Below are 15,755 nucleotides of genomic sequence, written 5' to 3'. Positions count from 1 at the left end.
GATCCATTTTCCATCATTAATTCCATTTTTTACTAATTCTTATTTTGTGGAATAAAAGGATTTTTAATTCAAATATTCCATAAAATATTGCATCATCATGACACTTCGATGTGTCATCTCATAGATTCTTCTGTGACACTTGGCTAAGATTTTTCATAATCAAATATTCTTATCTCTTATGCATGTCCCTATTTGGCTTATTTGTCATAGATTCTTAGCTTTAAGTGGGTTGAGGTGTCTTATGATGCGTCATAGATTCTCTTCCACATTTAGCCAAGTTTGACTTTCATGTGTCATAGAATCTCACAATTGGAATATTTTGTCATATGCATCATGGATTCTCAAAGGAATCTCTTGCCACATTGCATATCTATGGGTGACAAATCCAATGCTCTCACTTTGAGTGTTGATTATAAAATGGACACTTTTTCTCTCATTTCAATCTTAATGCTTAAGTCTTGAAAATCCAAACTCTTGAGTCTTTGAGTCCCCACTTCTTTGCATTTACACTTGTTGCTCTCACACTAAAATCACACTTCTAGTATTCTCATGGCATTATCCATATCATAGGCTTTGGCTTCAATCTTGTGTGCACTATAGGCAAATTGGAGCTACAATCATTTGGAGAAGAAAGAAGGAAATGGGAGCTACAAACGAAAAAGGGGGTTTCTATTGCTTTCTTTATTATTTTGGCTTTCATGGTAGACTAGTGGGTGCTAACATATGTTGATTGAGTTTTATGATTTTCTTATGGTATGTTATGCATTTAACCCATTTTCTGGTCCTACAGTGTCAGTGTTGTGAATGTTTTATTGATTTCATTCTTTCATGCAAGTAATTACATCAGAATAATATATGAAAAATTAATTGGTGAAGTGAGTTAAATATTTACTGGTTCCTGATTCACCCCTCCCCTCTCAGTAACCTAGCCTACCTTATATTTCTAACAAGTTGTCATCTTAACAACTAGTGACAAGATCTCATTAAAATCAGTCTCTTTTTCTTAATCAAACCCCTTTACTTCTAACTTAGCCTTGTAGTATTTTTTTCCTTATTCTTCTTCATCTTTTAACTAGTATACCAACTCTTTTTTGAGTGCTCTTCAATTTGGTAGAAGAGTAACCAAATCCCAAGTTTGATTCTTGTTTAAAGAATTCATTTATTCATGCATCATGATTTTACATTGATTGTTCTTTGAATCCTTAAGAGTATATTTATAGGTTGTTCATTATGAGAATTCAAAAAATGAATATTGATGGATTTTCCTCTTTAGAAAAAAGAAGCTCATAATTAGAGTATTTAATAGAAATTCATCTTTCTCTAATGGATGTTCTTAATTGGGACTACTCTATTGGATCTTGAACTCATTCAAATGGAGAACTAGAGACTATAGTTCTTCCACTTGAATTTGTAATTCCCTTTTTATTATGGTGTTTGGAAGACATATTTCTCTATTTCTATATTTTATTGTACACCTTGGTGTCTTGTCCCATAAACTGAATAGAAGTTGAAGGCTTTTCTTGATCATGTGAGTGGGTATGTAACACAAAGCCCATGACATCTCTACTAGTGCTCCATTTTTTTTATGTGTCCCTTTCATCCTTTGTTAAAGAAAAGCATTTTTGATATTGGAAGAAAATGACATGTGAAGTTATTCATCAGGCAATAAGAGAGGATGTGAGTTGGAATTTTCAAAACTTGAGTAGAATCTCAAATATTGGGATCTCCACTTCTTTTGTCTTGTCTTGACATTGGAAATTTTGTTTGTTGTAGTTATTTGGCATTGGCCATGTCAAGGTTAGGATCCACAATGGAAACTCTTTTCCCATAATTTTCAATCATGCCCTATTTCTTTTGCCTATTACATTTATCATATAACCTTCTACTATTTGGACACAAGGCACTACAACATTTGGGGTCAAATTGTGACAACAATATGTGATGGTAGTGTAATTTGTGGGTTATTTTCAAGTTTCTTTTTTGTAATTATCCTCAACATCATCAAAATATTGATTTTGGTATTTTAATTTTGATTTTGGCATGATTATAAACAAAACAAAAAACATGACATTAATCATTCCCCATTTGTTTTGATCGATTGTAGAGAGTTGTGTGTGAAAGAGGGTAGAGAGCTCTGAGTAAGCATGGAGATCTCTAAACATTTGTGGAGAGCTCTTATCTCTAAACATTGGTGGAGATTTCATTTTCCTACCCTTGTGATCATTGCATTTCATTGTCATGCCCTTGGTGAAGATCAATGGAGATCTAGATTTCATTGTCGTTCCCTTGTGATCGCTGCATTTCATTGTCGTGCCCTTGTGATCTCTACATTTCATTGTTGTGTCCTTTCTCTACAATTTCATTTTTGTGTTGTGCCCTTGTGATCTTTGTACCCTTACTCTACAATTTTCTTCCAAGGGAGAAGAGGTACCTATGTAAATGTTCTTTTCTTTTCCTTCTAAACATGTATATCTTTTTATTTCCTTTAGCAAGTGATTAAAGAAGCTTCTCTTTATGTATATGTATGTGCATACATACATACATACGCATATGTGTTGTCTATGTATGTATCTATGTGTATATAGAAAAGCTTTTCTTTATGTACATATGTGTATATATACATACATGCACACATATGTATATGTCTATATATGTATGTATGTATATATACAAAAAGATATTTCTTAAGGTGCTTATTACATCTTAGCACAATAGAAAAATTGATCTAGCTACATACATATTCCAAAATTCAAATAATAAAACAATAAAACTCACTCAACCAGTGCTAAGTGACTTACATCAAAATCTTGCACAATAATAATGTAGACTAGGAAAAATGGGCAAAGTTTGCCAAATTTTTTTCAAAAACATGTCATAAAAGGTATTTTTAGAAAGAAACAAGCCATAACCCATTTAAATTTTTCTAGTTGTTGATTAGCTAGGTTGATTACAAATTCTTGTAGAACTATCATCGTATTAGGTACAATAATATGAACAACCAATTGGTCCTGGGTTGTAGGATCAACTACAATTTTCCAAGGTGATACAATTGCATATGCAAATGCATCACTTTCATGTCATGCATGAATCATATTCACCATCTTATAATTAATGGTTGGATATAAAGGCTTTATATGTTGTCCCAACAATGGAAGCAAAGGATGTAACCATGCATGTATTGGCATAGTCTCCCTAGAAGGATCCCAAGTATCTACTGGTGTTGTTAATTTGGACATCACTACATGATCTAAAATATTATGAAGTAATGAATACTATATTAACTTCTCCCATGTCTCCAAAAAATGTAGCATAGGTTTATGGTCACTTGGCTCCCAAGAATTTGTAGCAGCTATTCTCATTACTAGAAAAATAACTTCAATGAAGAGTTAAGTGTAAGGAGTTGAAAAAGAAAGTTATGCTTCTATGTAAATGTCATTATCACAAGGTTCATTTCCTTGTAGAAGCCTCTGCCAAAATGACATTACCTTGAAACCCTCCAAAGGATGTTAAAGTGGTCCCCAACCTTGAAACACTCTTATAAGCAATGGCAAAGCAAATGTAAATGCAATACATGATAAATTACACAACTTGTAGTCCTCCCAATATTTGGATTGTAAATTCTCAAAGACACTTGCAAATGATTTCAATGTAATAGTACCTACCACAACACCTTCCTATATTCTATCTAGTGCTCCCATAATATGCTCTATGTTTTCTAGCTATTGTTTCTATTGTGCAGTCTCTTTCTAAAGCCACTCTTCCTTCTGGCATATTGCCACAAACTCTCTCTTGTGCCTTCAATTTTGATCAAACCTTTAAATATCTGCCTCTAACATATTTAAAATCAACTTCAAACTTTTTTGTAACTTTGGCATAGGTGTTTGATCCTCAATAGTTTTCATTTCAGCATTTAGTTTTTAAGATTGCTCAACACCCTCACTTGTGGACCTCTCATGTCAAGCACTTTCTATATTGTTTCAACACCATGTTCTTTCTTCTAAGCTAACAGTTCTTTACATGAATTTTCTTGTAAAATATTAATTTTGTTAAAGAATTTTAAATTCTTAGAAAGTGCATTGTTTTTTTCTATTAGCATTGACGAGCTTCCCTTGAACAAAATCAAAATGAAGAGGCATAAATGAAACACAAATTATGAAATTTCCTTCATCGCACCCATATCTTCTCTTTATGTTCCTAAGCTAGACAATAATGTCTATTGGTTCTCGTCAACAAATAAGATAATTAGTTCTCAACCACTATCAAAACTTATCAATGGGAGAAAGATAGTCCAAATAAGTAATCAATATGAAATGGGAGTTTTGTTGATGCAGTAGATGGAGATATAAATGTATGTATGTATGCATGCATGCATGCATGTATATATGTATATATGTATGTATGTATGTCTATATGTATGTGTATATATATGTATGTATGTATATATGTTATGTATGTATAAATATATGTATGTATGTATATATGTATGTATGTATGTATTTATATATATGTGGATATATACATACATTCAGACATATGTATGTGTCTATGTATGTAGGTATGTATTTATACATAGAGAGATCTTGACACAATAGAAAAATTGATCCTACTACATACATATTCTAGAATCCAAATAATAAAACAATAAAACTTACTCAACTAATGCTAAATGACTTACCTCAAGATCTAGCACAAAAATAATGTAGACCAAAAAATATGGGCAGAGTTTGCAACAAATTTTACAAAAATATATCATAGCATATATTTTTAGAAAGAAACTAGTCATAACCTAGTTAAATTGGTCTAGTTTTTGATTAGTTGGTTGATTAAAAATTCCTATAGAACTATTATCAAATTAGTACAATAAAATGAATAATCAGTTGTTCCCAGCTAACAAGATCAAATACAATTTTTCAAAGTGATAAGATTGCAAATGCAAATGCATCACTTTCATTTTAGGAATGAAGCACATTCCCCAAATTATAACAAATGGTTGGATATAAAGGCTACATACATTGGCCCAACAATGGAAGCCAAGGATGCAACCATGCATATATTGGCATAGTCTCCCTATGAGGATCCAAAGTATCTATTATTGTTGTTAATTTAGCCATCCTTATATGATCCAAAATGTTATGAAGTACTAAAGATGTTGGTAACTTCTCCCACATCTCCAAAAAACTTTGGGATCCCTTAGCTTCTAGGAATTTGTAGCAACTATTCTCATTGTTGGAAGAATAACTTCAGTGAATAGTTGATTGTAAGGAGTTGAAGAAGAAAATTTTGCTTCTATATAAATGCCATAATCATGAGGCTCATTCCCATGTAGGAGCCTTTACCAAAATGATATTACCTCTAAACCCTACAAAGGATGTTGAAGTGGTTCCCAACCTTGAAACTATTATAAGAAATGGAAAAGAAAATGTAGATTCAGTACATGACAAATTCCACAACTTGTAGTCCTCCCAATATTTGGACTATAAATTCTCAAAAACACTTGCAAGTCATTCCAATGTCATAGTACCTACTACAAAACTTTATTGGATTCTCTCTAGTGTTCCCATAATATCCTCTATGTTGTCTAGTTGTTTTTTCTATTGTGCAGTCTCTTTCTAAAGTTGCTCCTTCTCCTTCTAGTATAGTGTCACTGACTCTCTCTCTCTCTCTCTCATGCTTTCAATTTTGATCAAAATTCTGAATATCTACATCTACAATATTTGAAATCAACTTCACATTGTGTTGTAACTCTGGCATAGGTGTTTGATCCTTGATAGCTTTTATTTCAACATTCAAGTTTTTAGGATTTGTCAACACCCTCACTACAGACCTCTCATGTCAAGAACTTTTTGTATCATTTCAACACCATGTTCTTGCTTCTGAGCTAACAATTCTTTAGGTGCATTTTCTTGTAAAACATTAATTATTGAGATCTAATTAAAAAGATCATTGTTGAAGAGAGACTATTGAAAGAGGGAGATTGTTGAAGAAGACTATGTGTTTTGATCATTATTTTGTCACTGATGCCAAACCTGCTATTTGTTGGTAAGACAAATTCTTCTAAAATTCAAGTACTATCACTTAGTTGATTGATGAAGATGATTTGATCAATAAGATGTAACAAAAGCACTTAGAGAAAAGGTTGAGTTATGATTATGTAATGAAGTACAAGAATCAATTAAGACAGTGATGTCATAATGTATTGATAAGCTATTTAAGGTTACAAATATTTGTTACACTAAGAAAGTTTATAAGGACAACTTAAATAAAGTTTGTCTACCAAGCTTGACTAAGTGGATAGTAGGTGTCAAGAAAAGTCAGTGCAAGCCAAGCAAAAATTCAGTTAATGCGAAGTAAAGTTTAGTTGATACCGAGCATTAGTAAATTTTAGTTGATGCTGAATGATTCTACAGTGGATGTCGAGCAATGCAAGATATGTAGAGCATAAGAAGGTTGATAATGCCAAGCTATTGCATTATTTTAAAGATTGAAGATTTTCTGAATCTAAGTTGACAAGTTTGTTTTCTTAAATTTTATGAACCAAATGGAAGATATGGATGATGAGTTGGTGGCACATAATTTTAGGTAAACCATTTTGAGATGAATTAAAATAGATTCTAGGAGAATTTTCTTGAAGAGATATCAGATATGGGGCAGATACATTATATGTTACCTAATCCATCTAAACCCTAAATTGGATAATAGAAAATAAGTAGGAAAATATCCTAATTTCTTATTTATAGGAATGTTTGGTCATGAAACAAAGTTTTCATGTGTGAGAACCTAAGGAAGAAAAGGAGTTAAAGGTTTTGCTTCATCAAGTGGCTTAAGAGAAGAGTCTTCAATGGCATGTTAAGTAATAAGGCTTAAGAAGATGAATTCTTGAAGGGTGAAAAAGCTATCAAAGCTACAAAGTATGAAGGCCAAGCAAAATGGAGGATCAAATAGAGATTTTTAATCTACAAGAGAAGTTGTAAGTTGTATCAGATCAAAGTTCTACTATTACTCTCTAACAATTGTATTAGTCTAGGGTAAATCCTTTAAATTAAGGTTGACCTAACAATCATTTGTAAATCCTTTAACTAGGTGGTATTCTAATTAAATGGCCTAAAGTCCTCTAACAAACCTCACTTCTAACAGGGTGATTGAAATCTCTTAACTAGGTCACATTTAATAGTTTGTATTGTAACCTTTAATAGGGTTGGCCTTTCACAGGGAATCACTTCAAAAGAGTGAAAAGAAGTAGCATGTTACTGGTGCTTTTTCCCAAATTAGGTTTCCACATAAATCATTATGTCAAGCGTATTGATGAATCTATTATGTTTCATGCTTTACATTTCTGCAAGTTCATTTGATAGTAACGTACAAATTTTAATGATTGCATAATCTTGTCATGTCCCCATATTTATAAGATCTAATGATAAATTAATTATCAATAATAATGATATAATTTGTCATTAAGTTAACATATTAATATGTCCTTGTCTCCAAGAGAAAGGATATGTATCACATCATTTGTAGATTATTATTCATCGACCTCCATTCTAATATTAAATGAGTTGATATTCAAAATCAAACAAGTCGACATTTCATTGATTAGAATGATCCTTCAATATTACGTAATTATATCAAATGTATTAATATCATGCCTTTGTATATATGTACCTTAATACATATATATTACCCTATTCTTATATCATACTTTAAGAGGGAATCCTATAATTGGATAAAATATAATAATAGTTCATACGCTATTATCGTTTGTTCACAAAGAAATAATATTGATACACTATATGAATAAATATTAATCATAATTCATAATAATAGTAAATATAAACATTATTAGTAATATACGTTAATGAATAAATGAATTATGCAATATATATCTAGTCGATAGTAATTGCATTACATATATAAATAAATATTAAAATAATAAAAGATTATAATTTATTTAATTTATTTAATATTAATAACTAATATTAATAAATTGATTAATCGATATAGTAAGGGTAAAAGAATTAATATAAATACAATATGGTATATATATAAAATAAATAAGGATGGTAATAATGGTGACAACATTATTATGTTATATAGATGGCTTATATTATCCATAAGCCCAAGGATACACTATGAATATGGAAGTTTAAATAATTAATAAATGTTATACATATATAATATATATTAATGTATATTATTAAATATATGTTAACAATCATTATTAAACCCTAACCATAACAAGTAGTTAATTATTTGAAGGGTTGCAACCATCTATGACCATTCACTTGTAATAACATATATTTAAACATGAGAGAAAAGACATGAAAAAAGGGGATACAAATTAAAGAAAAAGTCACAAACGAATGACCCCTAAAAGGTCATTACAAATGGAAGGACCTAGGAGAAAACATATTCACAGTAAGAAACCCTAATGTCCCAAAAAGGGTCATTACAAATCTAGTAGGATGCATGCATGGGTACGAATGCTTATGGGTTCACTAAGTTGTAAAAAGTTTAATTTATACATCTAGACCTTGGATAACTAATTCAACCCCCCTATTTATTCTAAAGTATTCCAACAATTGGTATCAAAGCCATCTACTTAAGAGGACTAGTTTGAAGGTACTACAAGCACATAGATCAAGATGTCTAAAAAAGAAGTACCCAAGCTCAATAGAGATAACTTTTTTGCATGGCAGAATTTGATGAAGCTACACCTTGGAGGACTTGGAGATCATGTACAATCTACCATTTCAATGGAATATGTTGATCCAGTTGGAGCCCTAACTACTAAAGATATGAGGAAGAAAAAAGAACACAATTAGGTGATGTTGAACATTGCCTCTATCCTAAGCTATGCCAAATTTGATGATATCAAAGGTCTTGATAGTGCAAAGAAAATGTGGGATGCCCTAGCCACCATCTATGGAGGAGACAAAAAATTTCAAAGAGCCAAATCTAAGAATCTCATAGGTACATTTGATGATATGAGAATGGAAGAAAGTGAAAATATTGCCCAATATATTGCTAGAATAAAAGAAGTTGTTAGTGCAATAAAAGGAGCTATTGGTCAGATAGATTATGATACTATGCTAAGAAAAGTCTTGAGAACAAGTGCTAATGTTTATTTATCATATTAGAGTTTTTTCAATTCAAGAACTAAGTTGTATTCTAAGAAATGATCTAACCCTTGAAGATCTAGTAGGTAGACTCATTGCTTTTGAGCTATATAGCATTGATAATTACAAACCTGACAGTCTTGAATCAGCTTTCAAATCTAAGCTGTTATTGAAAGATTCTTATGAGGTGAAGCAGAAGAAAAAGAGAAAGATCAAATATGTGTCTAGTCACAGTGATACAGATGAGGAAGATGTAGAATAACTAGAAACACTACTAGCAAAAAGATTTCACAAAGGCAAAGCCAAGTTCAAAGGTAAGTTACCCATCATTTTTTTCAATTGCAATGAGGTTGGTCATATTGCTATAAGATGTACATAGAAGAAAAACTATAGAGGTGGTGACAAATACAAGATTAGAAGAGAAGATGACAGCCATAATTACAAAGATAAAGGCAAGAAGTCATGCTACATTGCTAAAGAGAAAACAAGGGATGATTCTAATGAACATGATGATGAAGTGTTGTATGTTGCAATGAAGGATGAATTTGATGAAGATGAGGCAATAGCACTTGTGACTTGTGTGAAAAAAATGATATATGGATCATTGGCAGTGGATGCTCACATCATATGACTAGAGACAAAAGTAAGTTCATTACCTTAAATTGTTATGAAGGAAATAGTGTAAGATTTGGTAATGATGCACCATGTTTATAAAAAGAAAAGGTTTTATCAAACTCATAGATAAGATTCATGTGACAATGCTTACTATGTTGAAGGACTAAATTATAACTTGTTGAGTGTGTCACAATTGAACAATTTGGGATGCAAGGTTGAATTTGAAAACAAGATTGCTAAGATATATGACACAAATGGAAAATTAATTGGAAAATGTGATCAAACTAGAAGTAATCTATTCTATCTTGATATATAGGATGTTGTTTGTCTTGTTGTAAAATTTGGTGATGTATGGCTTTGGCACAAAAGGTTATGTCATGTTAATTTTGATAACTTGGTTAGTATTAGTAACATAAGGAAAGTTAGAGGTTTTCCTAAGTTAAAGAAACCTAACAATGCAATGTGCAAACAATGTCAGTTAGGCAAAATGATAAAGTCAAGCTTAAAATGTAAAGCTTATATCTCTAAAGAAATACTAGATATTATTCGTACTAACTTGTGTTGACCAATTGACGTGTAAAGCTACAAGGGAGATAAGTACATAATGTTATTTTTTGTTATTATTTTAGAATGATGATAGTCATGTTTTTGAAAAAAAAAATTGATGCTTTTCAAATGTTTAAGTAGTACTTAACAAGAGTTGAGAAAGAAATGGGTAAGAGTCTAAAATGTTTGAGATTAGATAGAGGAGGAGAATTCACATCAAGTGAGTTTGAGATGTTCTATAATGATAGAGAAATCAAAGATAGACATTTACCCCTAGAACCCCTCCATAAAATGGAATAGCTAAAAGGAGAAACAAATTTATAATGGACTATGGTAGAACACTCATGATGGAGAAGAATGTTGCTTTGATATACTAGAGAGAAGCTATAAGTACTATTATCTATAGCTTGAACTGTGTGCAAGTCAAGAAATGTACTCATACAACACCTTTTGAAATATAGTATGGATATCCACCCAATGTAAAATATTTTAAGGTATTTGGAAGTAAATGTTACATTCTTAAAGATGTTATAAATGGAAAGCTTGATGCAAAAAGTGAAAAAGGTATATTCCTAGGATACTCCACAAGAAGTAGAGCCTATAAGTGTTTGAATACTAACACTAATAAAATTGTGGAGAGTTCAAATATGAACTTTGATGGATATACAAAAGTACATAAGGTCAATAGAGATAAAGATTGTAGGCCAATGACAAGAAATGGACTGAGAAATGAATCATGTTTTCTAAGCATAAAGAAAACCAAAATAGTGAAAGATGCATTAGAAGATGTTGACTAGTACAAAGCCATGGAAGAAGAGATTGAACAAATGGAGAAGAAAAAAACATGGAGTCTAGATCCTAGACCAAAAGACAAGAATGTGATTGGTACCAAGTGGGTATTCAAAAACAAGCTAGATGAAAATGGTGAAGTCACAAGAAGTAAAGAAAGATTAGTTTGCAAGGGATATGCACAAGAAGAAGGAATTGACTATGGGGGGACATTTGCCCCTGTTGCAAGAATGGAAGGAGTAAGAACTCTACTTGCTTATGTTGCATACAAAGGTTTTAAAGTTATCATATGGATGTTAAATCTGCATTTTTTGAATGGTATATTAGAGGAAGAAGTTTACATAGAATAGCCAAAAGTTTTTGTTGACATTAACAATAAGAACATGGTATGTAGATTACACAAAGCTCTATATGGTTTGAAATAAGCACCAAGAGCATGGTATGAGAGACTTCATACTTATCTTATGAAGATTGGATTTGAAAGGACTAATAATAATAATCTGTACATAAAAATAAAGAAAGGAAAAGGTATTTTGTTGTCTAAAATACTTGTTAATGATATCATAGTTGGAGGTCAAGATGATTTATGTAAGGATTTTGCAAATCAGATGAAGCAAGAGGAGAGATCAAATTTTTTATGGTTTTGCAAGTATATCAGATGAAGTATGGTATATACATCACTCAGTCAAAGTATGTCAAGGAGATATTGAAAATAGTTAGATTGGAGGATTCTAAACTAGTAACTACACCTATGGTAACATGACATAAGTTGTCAAAGAATGATAATTCAGATGAGGTGAATCAAACATTATATATGTCTATGATTGAAAAATTACAATATGTAGTACATAGTAGACCTGATATTGCATTGTTTGTAGGGATAGTTGCAAGATTCTCTGTTAATCCTAGGGAATATCATTTAATGGTTGTAGAGAGAATAATGAGATATCTAAAAGAAATAGAAAAAATTTCTCTATACTACAAAAAGAATGAAAAGTTTGAATAGAAATCCTACGCTAATGCTAATTGGGCTAGAAACATTGATGATAGAAAGAGCACTAGTAGAGGAGCATTTTTCTTAGGCAAGAGACTAGTTACATGGGCTAGCAAGAAATAATGTTATACTTCATAATCTACTATTGAAGCTAAATATGTTGTCGCTGCTATAAATTGTACACACATTGTATGGATCAAACAACTACTTAAAGGAATAAAGGAAGAAATAATAGAACTAGTGATACTTTATTGTGATAATGCTATCAATATATCAAAGAATCCAGTGATGCACACAAAGACAAAGCACATTGCAATCAAGTATCATTACTTGAGAGAATTAGTTCAAAATAAAGAGGTGAAAATGAAATGAAATATCTCAACACAAAGGAGAAATTTTTTGATATCTTCACAAAACCATTACCTTAGGATGCTCATGATTATATAAGAGGTAAACTAGGGGTCATACCCCTATCAAAGGCTATCTAAGTAACAAGAGGAATGCCTTACATTAGGCAAGTTGATGTTCATATGCTACAAATTGATACAAAAGATCTTACTTCCTAAAGTAATCATAGAGCTAAAACTTCAAATCAATCAAAAGAAAGGTGATGAGGGAGAAACTAAAGAAACTACAAAAGCCTATAACTACATGTTTTAAGATGACAAGTTTTTGGTATATGTCTTTAGCATTGTTGTCAAAGAGGAAGATATTCTACTAATCAAACCAGTATAAATGTTGAGGGAGAAATCCTAATCTACCTAGTAAGAGGGAGATATAAGAAGGAACTTAGAGGGAGTTATAAGAAAGAATTTTTTAACCTAATCAGAGGATGGAAGTTTTTGATAGAGGGAGAAATTTTGATACGAGTTTTCTTTTTGGTGTTGTCTTATTGTTTTAACCTAGTCAGTTTGGTTGAACAAGACATTCATCATTTGATTGACTTTGTTAATCAATTTGATTTTCCACCAATGCCAAAGAGGGAGATTGTTGAGATCTAATTGAAAAGATCATTGTTGGAGAGAGATTATTGAAATAGGGAGATTGTTGAAGAAGACTATGTGTTTCAATCATTATCTTATCACTGATGTCAAACTTGTTATTTGCTGGTAAGACAACTACTTATAAGATTCAAGTACTATCACTTAGTTGATTGATGAAGGGGATTTGATCTATAAGATGTAACAAAAGAACCTAGAAGAAAGGTTAAGTTATGATTATGTAATGAAGTATAAGAATTAGTTAAGACAATGATGACATTATGTATTGATAATCTACTTAAGATTACAAATATTAGCTACACTAAGAAATTTTAGAAGAATAAGTTAAATAAAGTTTATCCACCAAGCTTGACCAAGTGGATAGTTGGTGCCAAGAAAAGTTAGTGCAAGCTAAGCAAAAAGTCATTTGATGTCGAGTAAAGTTTAGTTGATGCCAAGCATCAATAAATTTTAGTTGATACTAAGTGATTTTATAGTGGATATCAAGCAATACAGTATGTGCTGAGCATCAGAAGGTTGATAATGTCGAGCTACTACATTATTTTAAAGATCAAGGATTCGCTACCTACAAGTTTGTTTTCTTGAATTTCATGAACCAGGTGGAAGATAAGGATGTGAGCTGGTGGCACAGAATTTGAGGTAAACCATTTTTAGGTGAATTCAAATGGATTCTAGGATAAGTTTCTAGAAAAGATATGAAGTATAGGGTAGATACATTGTATCCTACCTAATCCATCTAAACCCTAAATTGGATGATGGAAAATAAGCGGAAAATATCATAATTTCCTATTTATAGGAATGTTAGGTCATGAAGAAAAGTTGTCATGTGCAAGAACCTAAGGAAGAAAAGGAGTTAAGGATTTTGCTTCATCAAGTGACCTGAGAGAAGAGTCTTCAATAGCATGTTAAGCAAGAAGGCTTAAGGAGATGAATGTTTGAAGGGTGAACAAGCTATTAGAGCTACAAAGTATGAAGGCCAAGCAAAATGGAGGACTAAACAAAGATCTATAATCTACAAGAGAAGTTGTAAGTTGTTATCAGATCAAGCCTTACTTTTACTCTCTAATAATTGTATCAGTCTAGGATAAATCTTTTGGATTAAGGTTGACCTAACACTCATTCATAAATCTTCTAACTGGGTAGCATTCCAAGTGAATGGCCTAAAGTCCTCTAAAAGGGCTCACTTCTAATAAGGTGATTGAAATCCATTAACTAGGTCACATTTAATAGTGTATATTTTAACATTTAACAAGGTTGGCTTTTTACAAGGCATTACATTAGAAGAGTGAAAAGAAGTAGCATGTTACTGGTGGTTTTTCCCAAATTGGATTTCCACATATATCATTGTGTCAAGTGTGTTGATGAATCTATTATGTTTCATGCTTTACATTTCTACAAGATGATTTGACAATAACATACAAGTTTTAGTGATTGTATAATCCAATAGGATGCATGGGTATGAATGTTTATGGGTTCACTTAGCTATGAAAAGTTTTATTTATACATCTAGACCTTGGATAATTTATTCACCCCCCACCTCAATTATTCTAAAGTATTCCAACATTAATTTTGTTGAACAATTGTAAACTCTTAGAAAGTACATTGTTATTTTCTATTAGTATTGATAGGTTTCCCTTGAACAAAATAAAAATGAAGAGGCACGAATGAAAAAAAAATTATGATATTTCCTTCATTGCACCCATATCTTCTCTTTATGTCCCTAAGCTAGACAATAATTTATAGTGGTTCTCATCAACAACTAAGATAACTAATTCTCTACCAGTATCAAAACTTATCAATGGGAGAAAGATAGTCCAAATAGGTAATCAATATGAAATGGGAATTTTGCTGATGTAGTAGATGGAGATACAATTGTGTGTGTGTGTGTGTGTGTGTGTGTGTGTGTGTGTGTGTGTGTGTGTGTCACTATAACATTTGGGGTCAAATTGCAAGGACAATTTGTGACAACAATGTAATTTGTGGTCATTTTCATTTTTTTTCTATAATTTTCCCCAACATCATCGCAATATTATTATTGGCATCATAATTATGATGCCCTCTTGAGCATAAACAAAAAAATGAAAAACATAAAAACCATTTTCCATTTGATTTTGATTGTGGAGAGTTGTGTGTGGAAGAGGTGGAGAGCTTCAAACAAGGGTGGAGAACCATGAACATTGTTGTGGCCCTTATGATCAGTGCATTTGGTTGTTGTGTCCTCATGATCTCTTAAAAAAAATTTTTGCCTTTGCTCTATGATTTCATTTTCATGTTTTGCCCTCGCTCTGTGATTTCATTGTCATGTCATGCCCTTGCTCTGCAATTTCATTGTCATATCATGCCCTTCTAATCTATGTGCCATTGCTTTGCAATTTCATTGTTATGCCATGCCTTTGTGATCTACGTGCCCTTACTTTGTGATTTTCTTCAAGGGAGAGAAGAGGTACATATGTAAATATTTTTTTCTTTTCCTTGTAAATATGTATGTCTTTATATTTCCTTTTAAACATGTATCTCTTTATATATTCAAAGAGATATTTTTCAAGGTGCTTATTGCATATTATCTCACAATAGAAAAATGATATAGTAGCATACATATTCTAGAATCCAAATTATAAAATAATAAAACTCACTCAACCTATGCTAAGTGACTTACCTCAAGATCCTAAACAAAAATAATGTAAACCAAGAAAAATG

The sequence above is a fragment of the Cupressus sempervirens genome, chromosome 3 (genome assembly GCF_028749045.1).
Source record: "Cupressus sempervirens isolate cs-2001-9-10 chromosome 3, ASM2874904v1, whole genome shotgun sequence".
NCBI lineage: Eukaryota > Viridiplantae > Streptophyta > Pinopsida > Cupressales > Cupressaceae > Cupressus > Cupressus sempervirens.
This window is presented reverse-complemented; position numbering follows the sequence as displayed.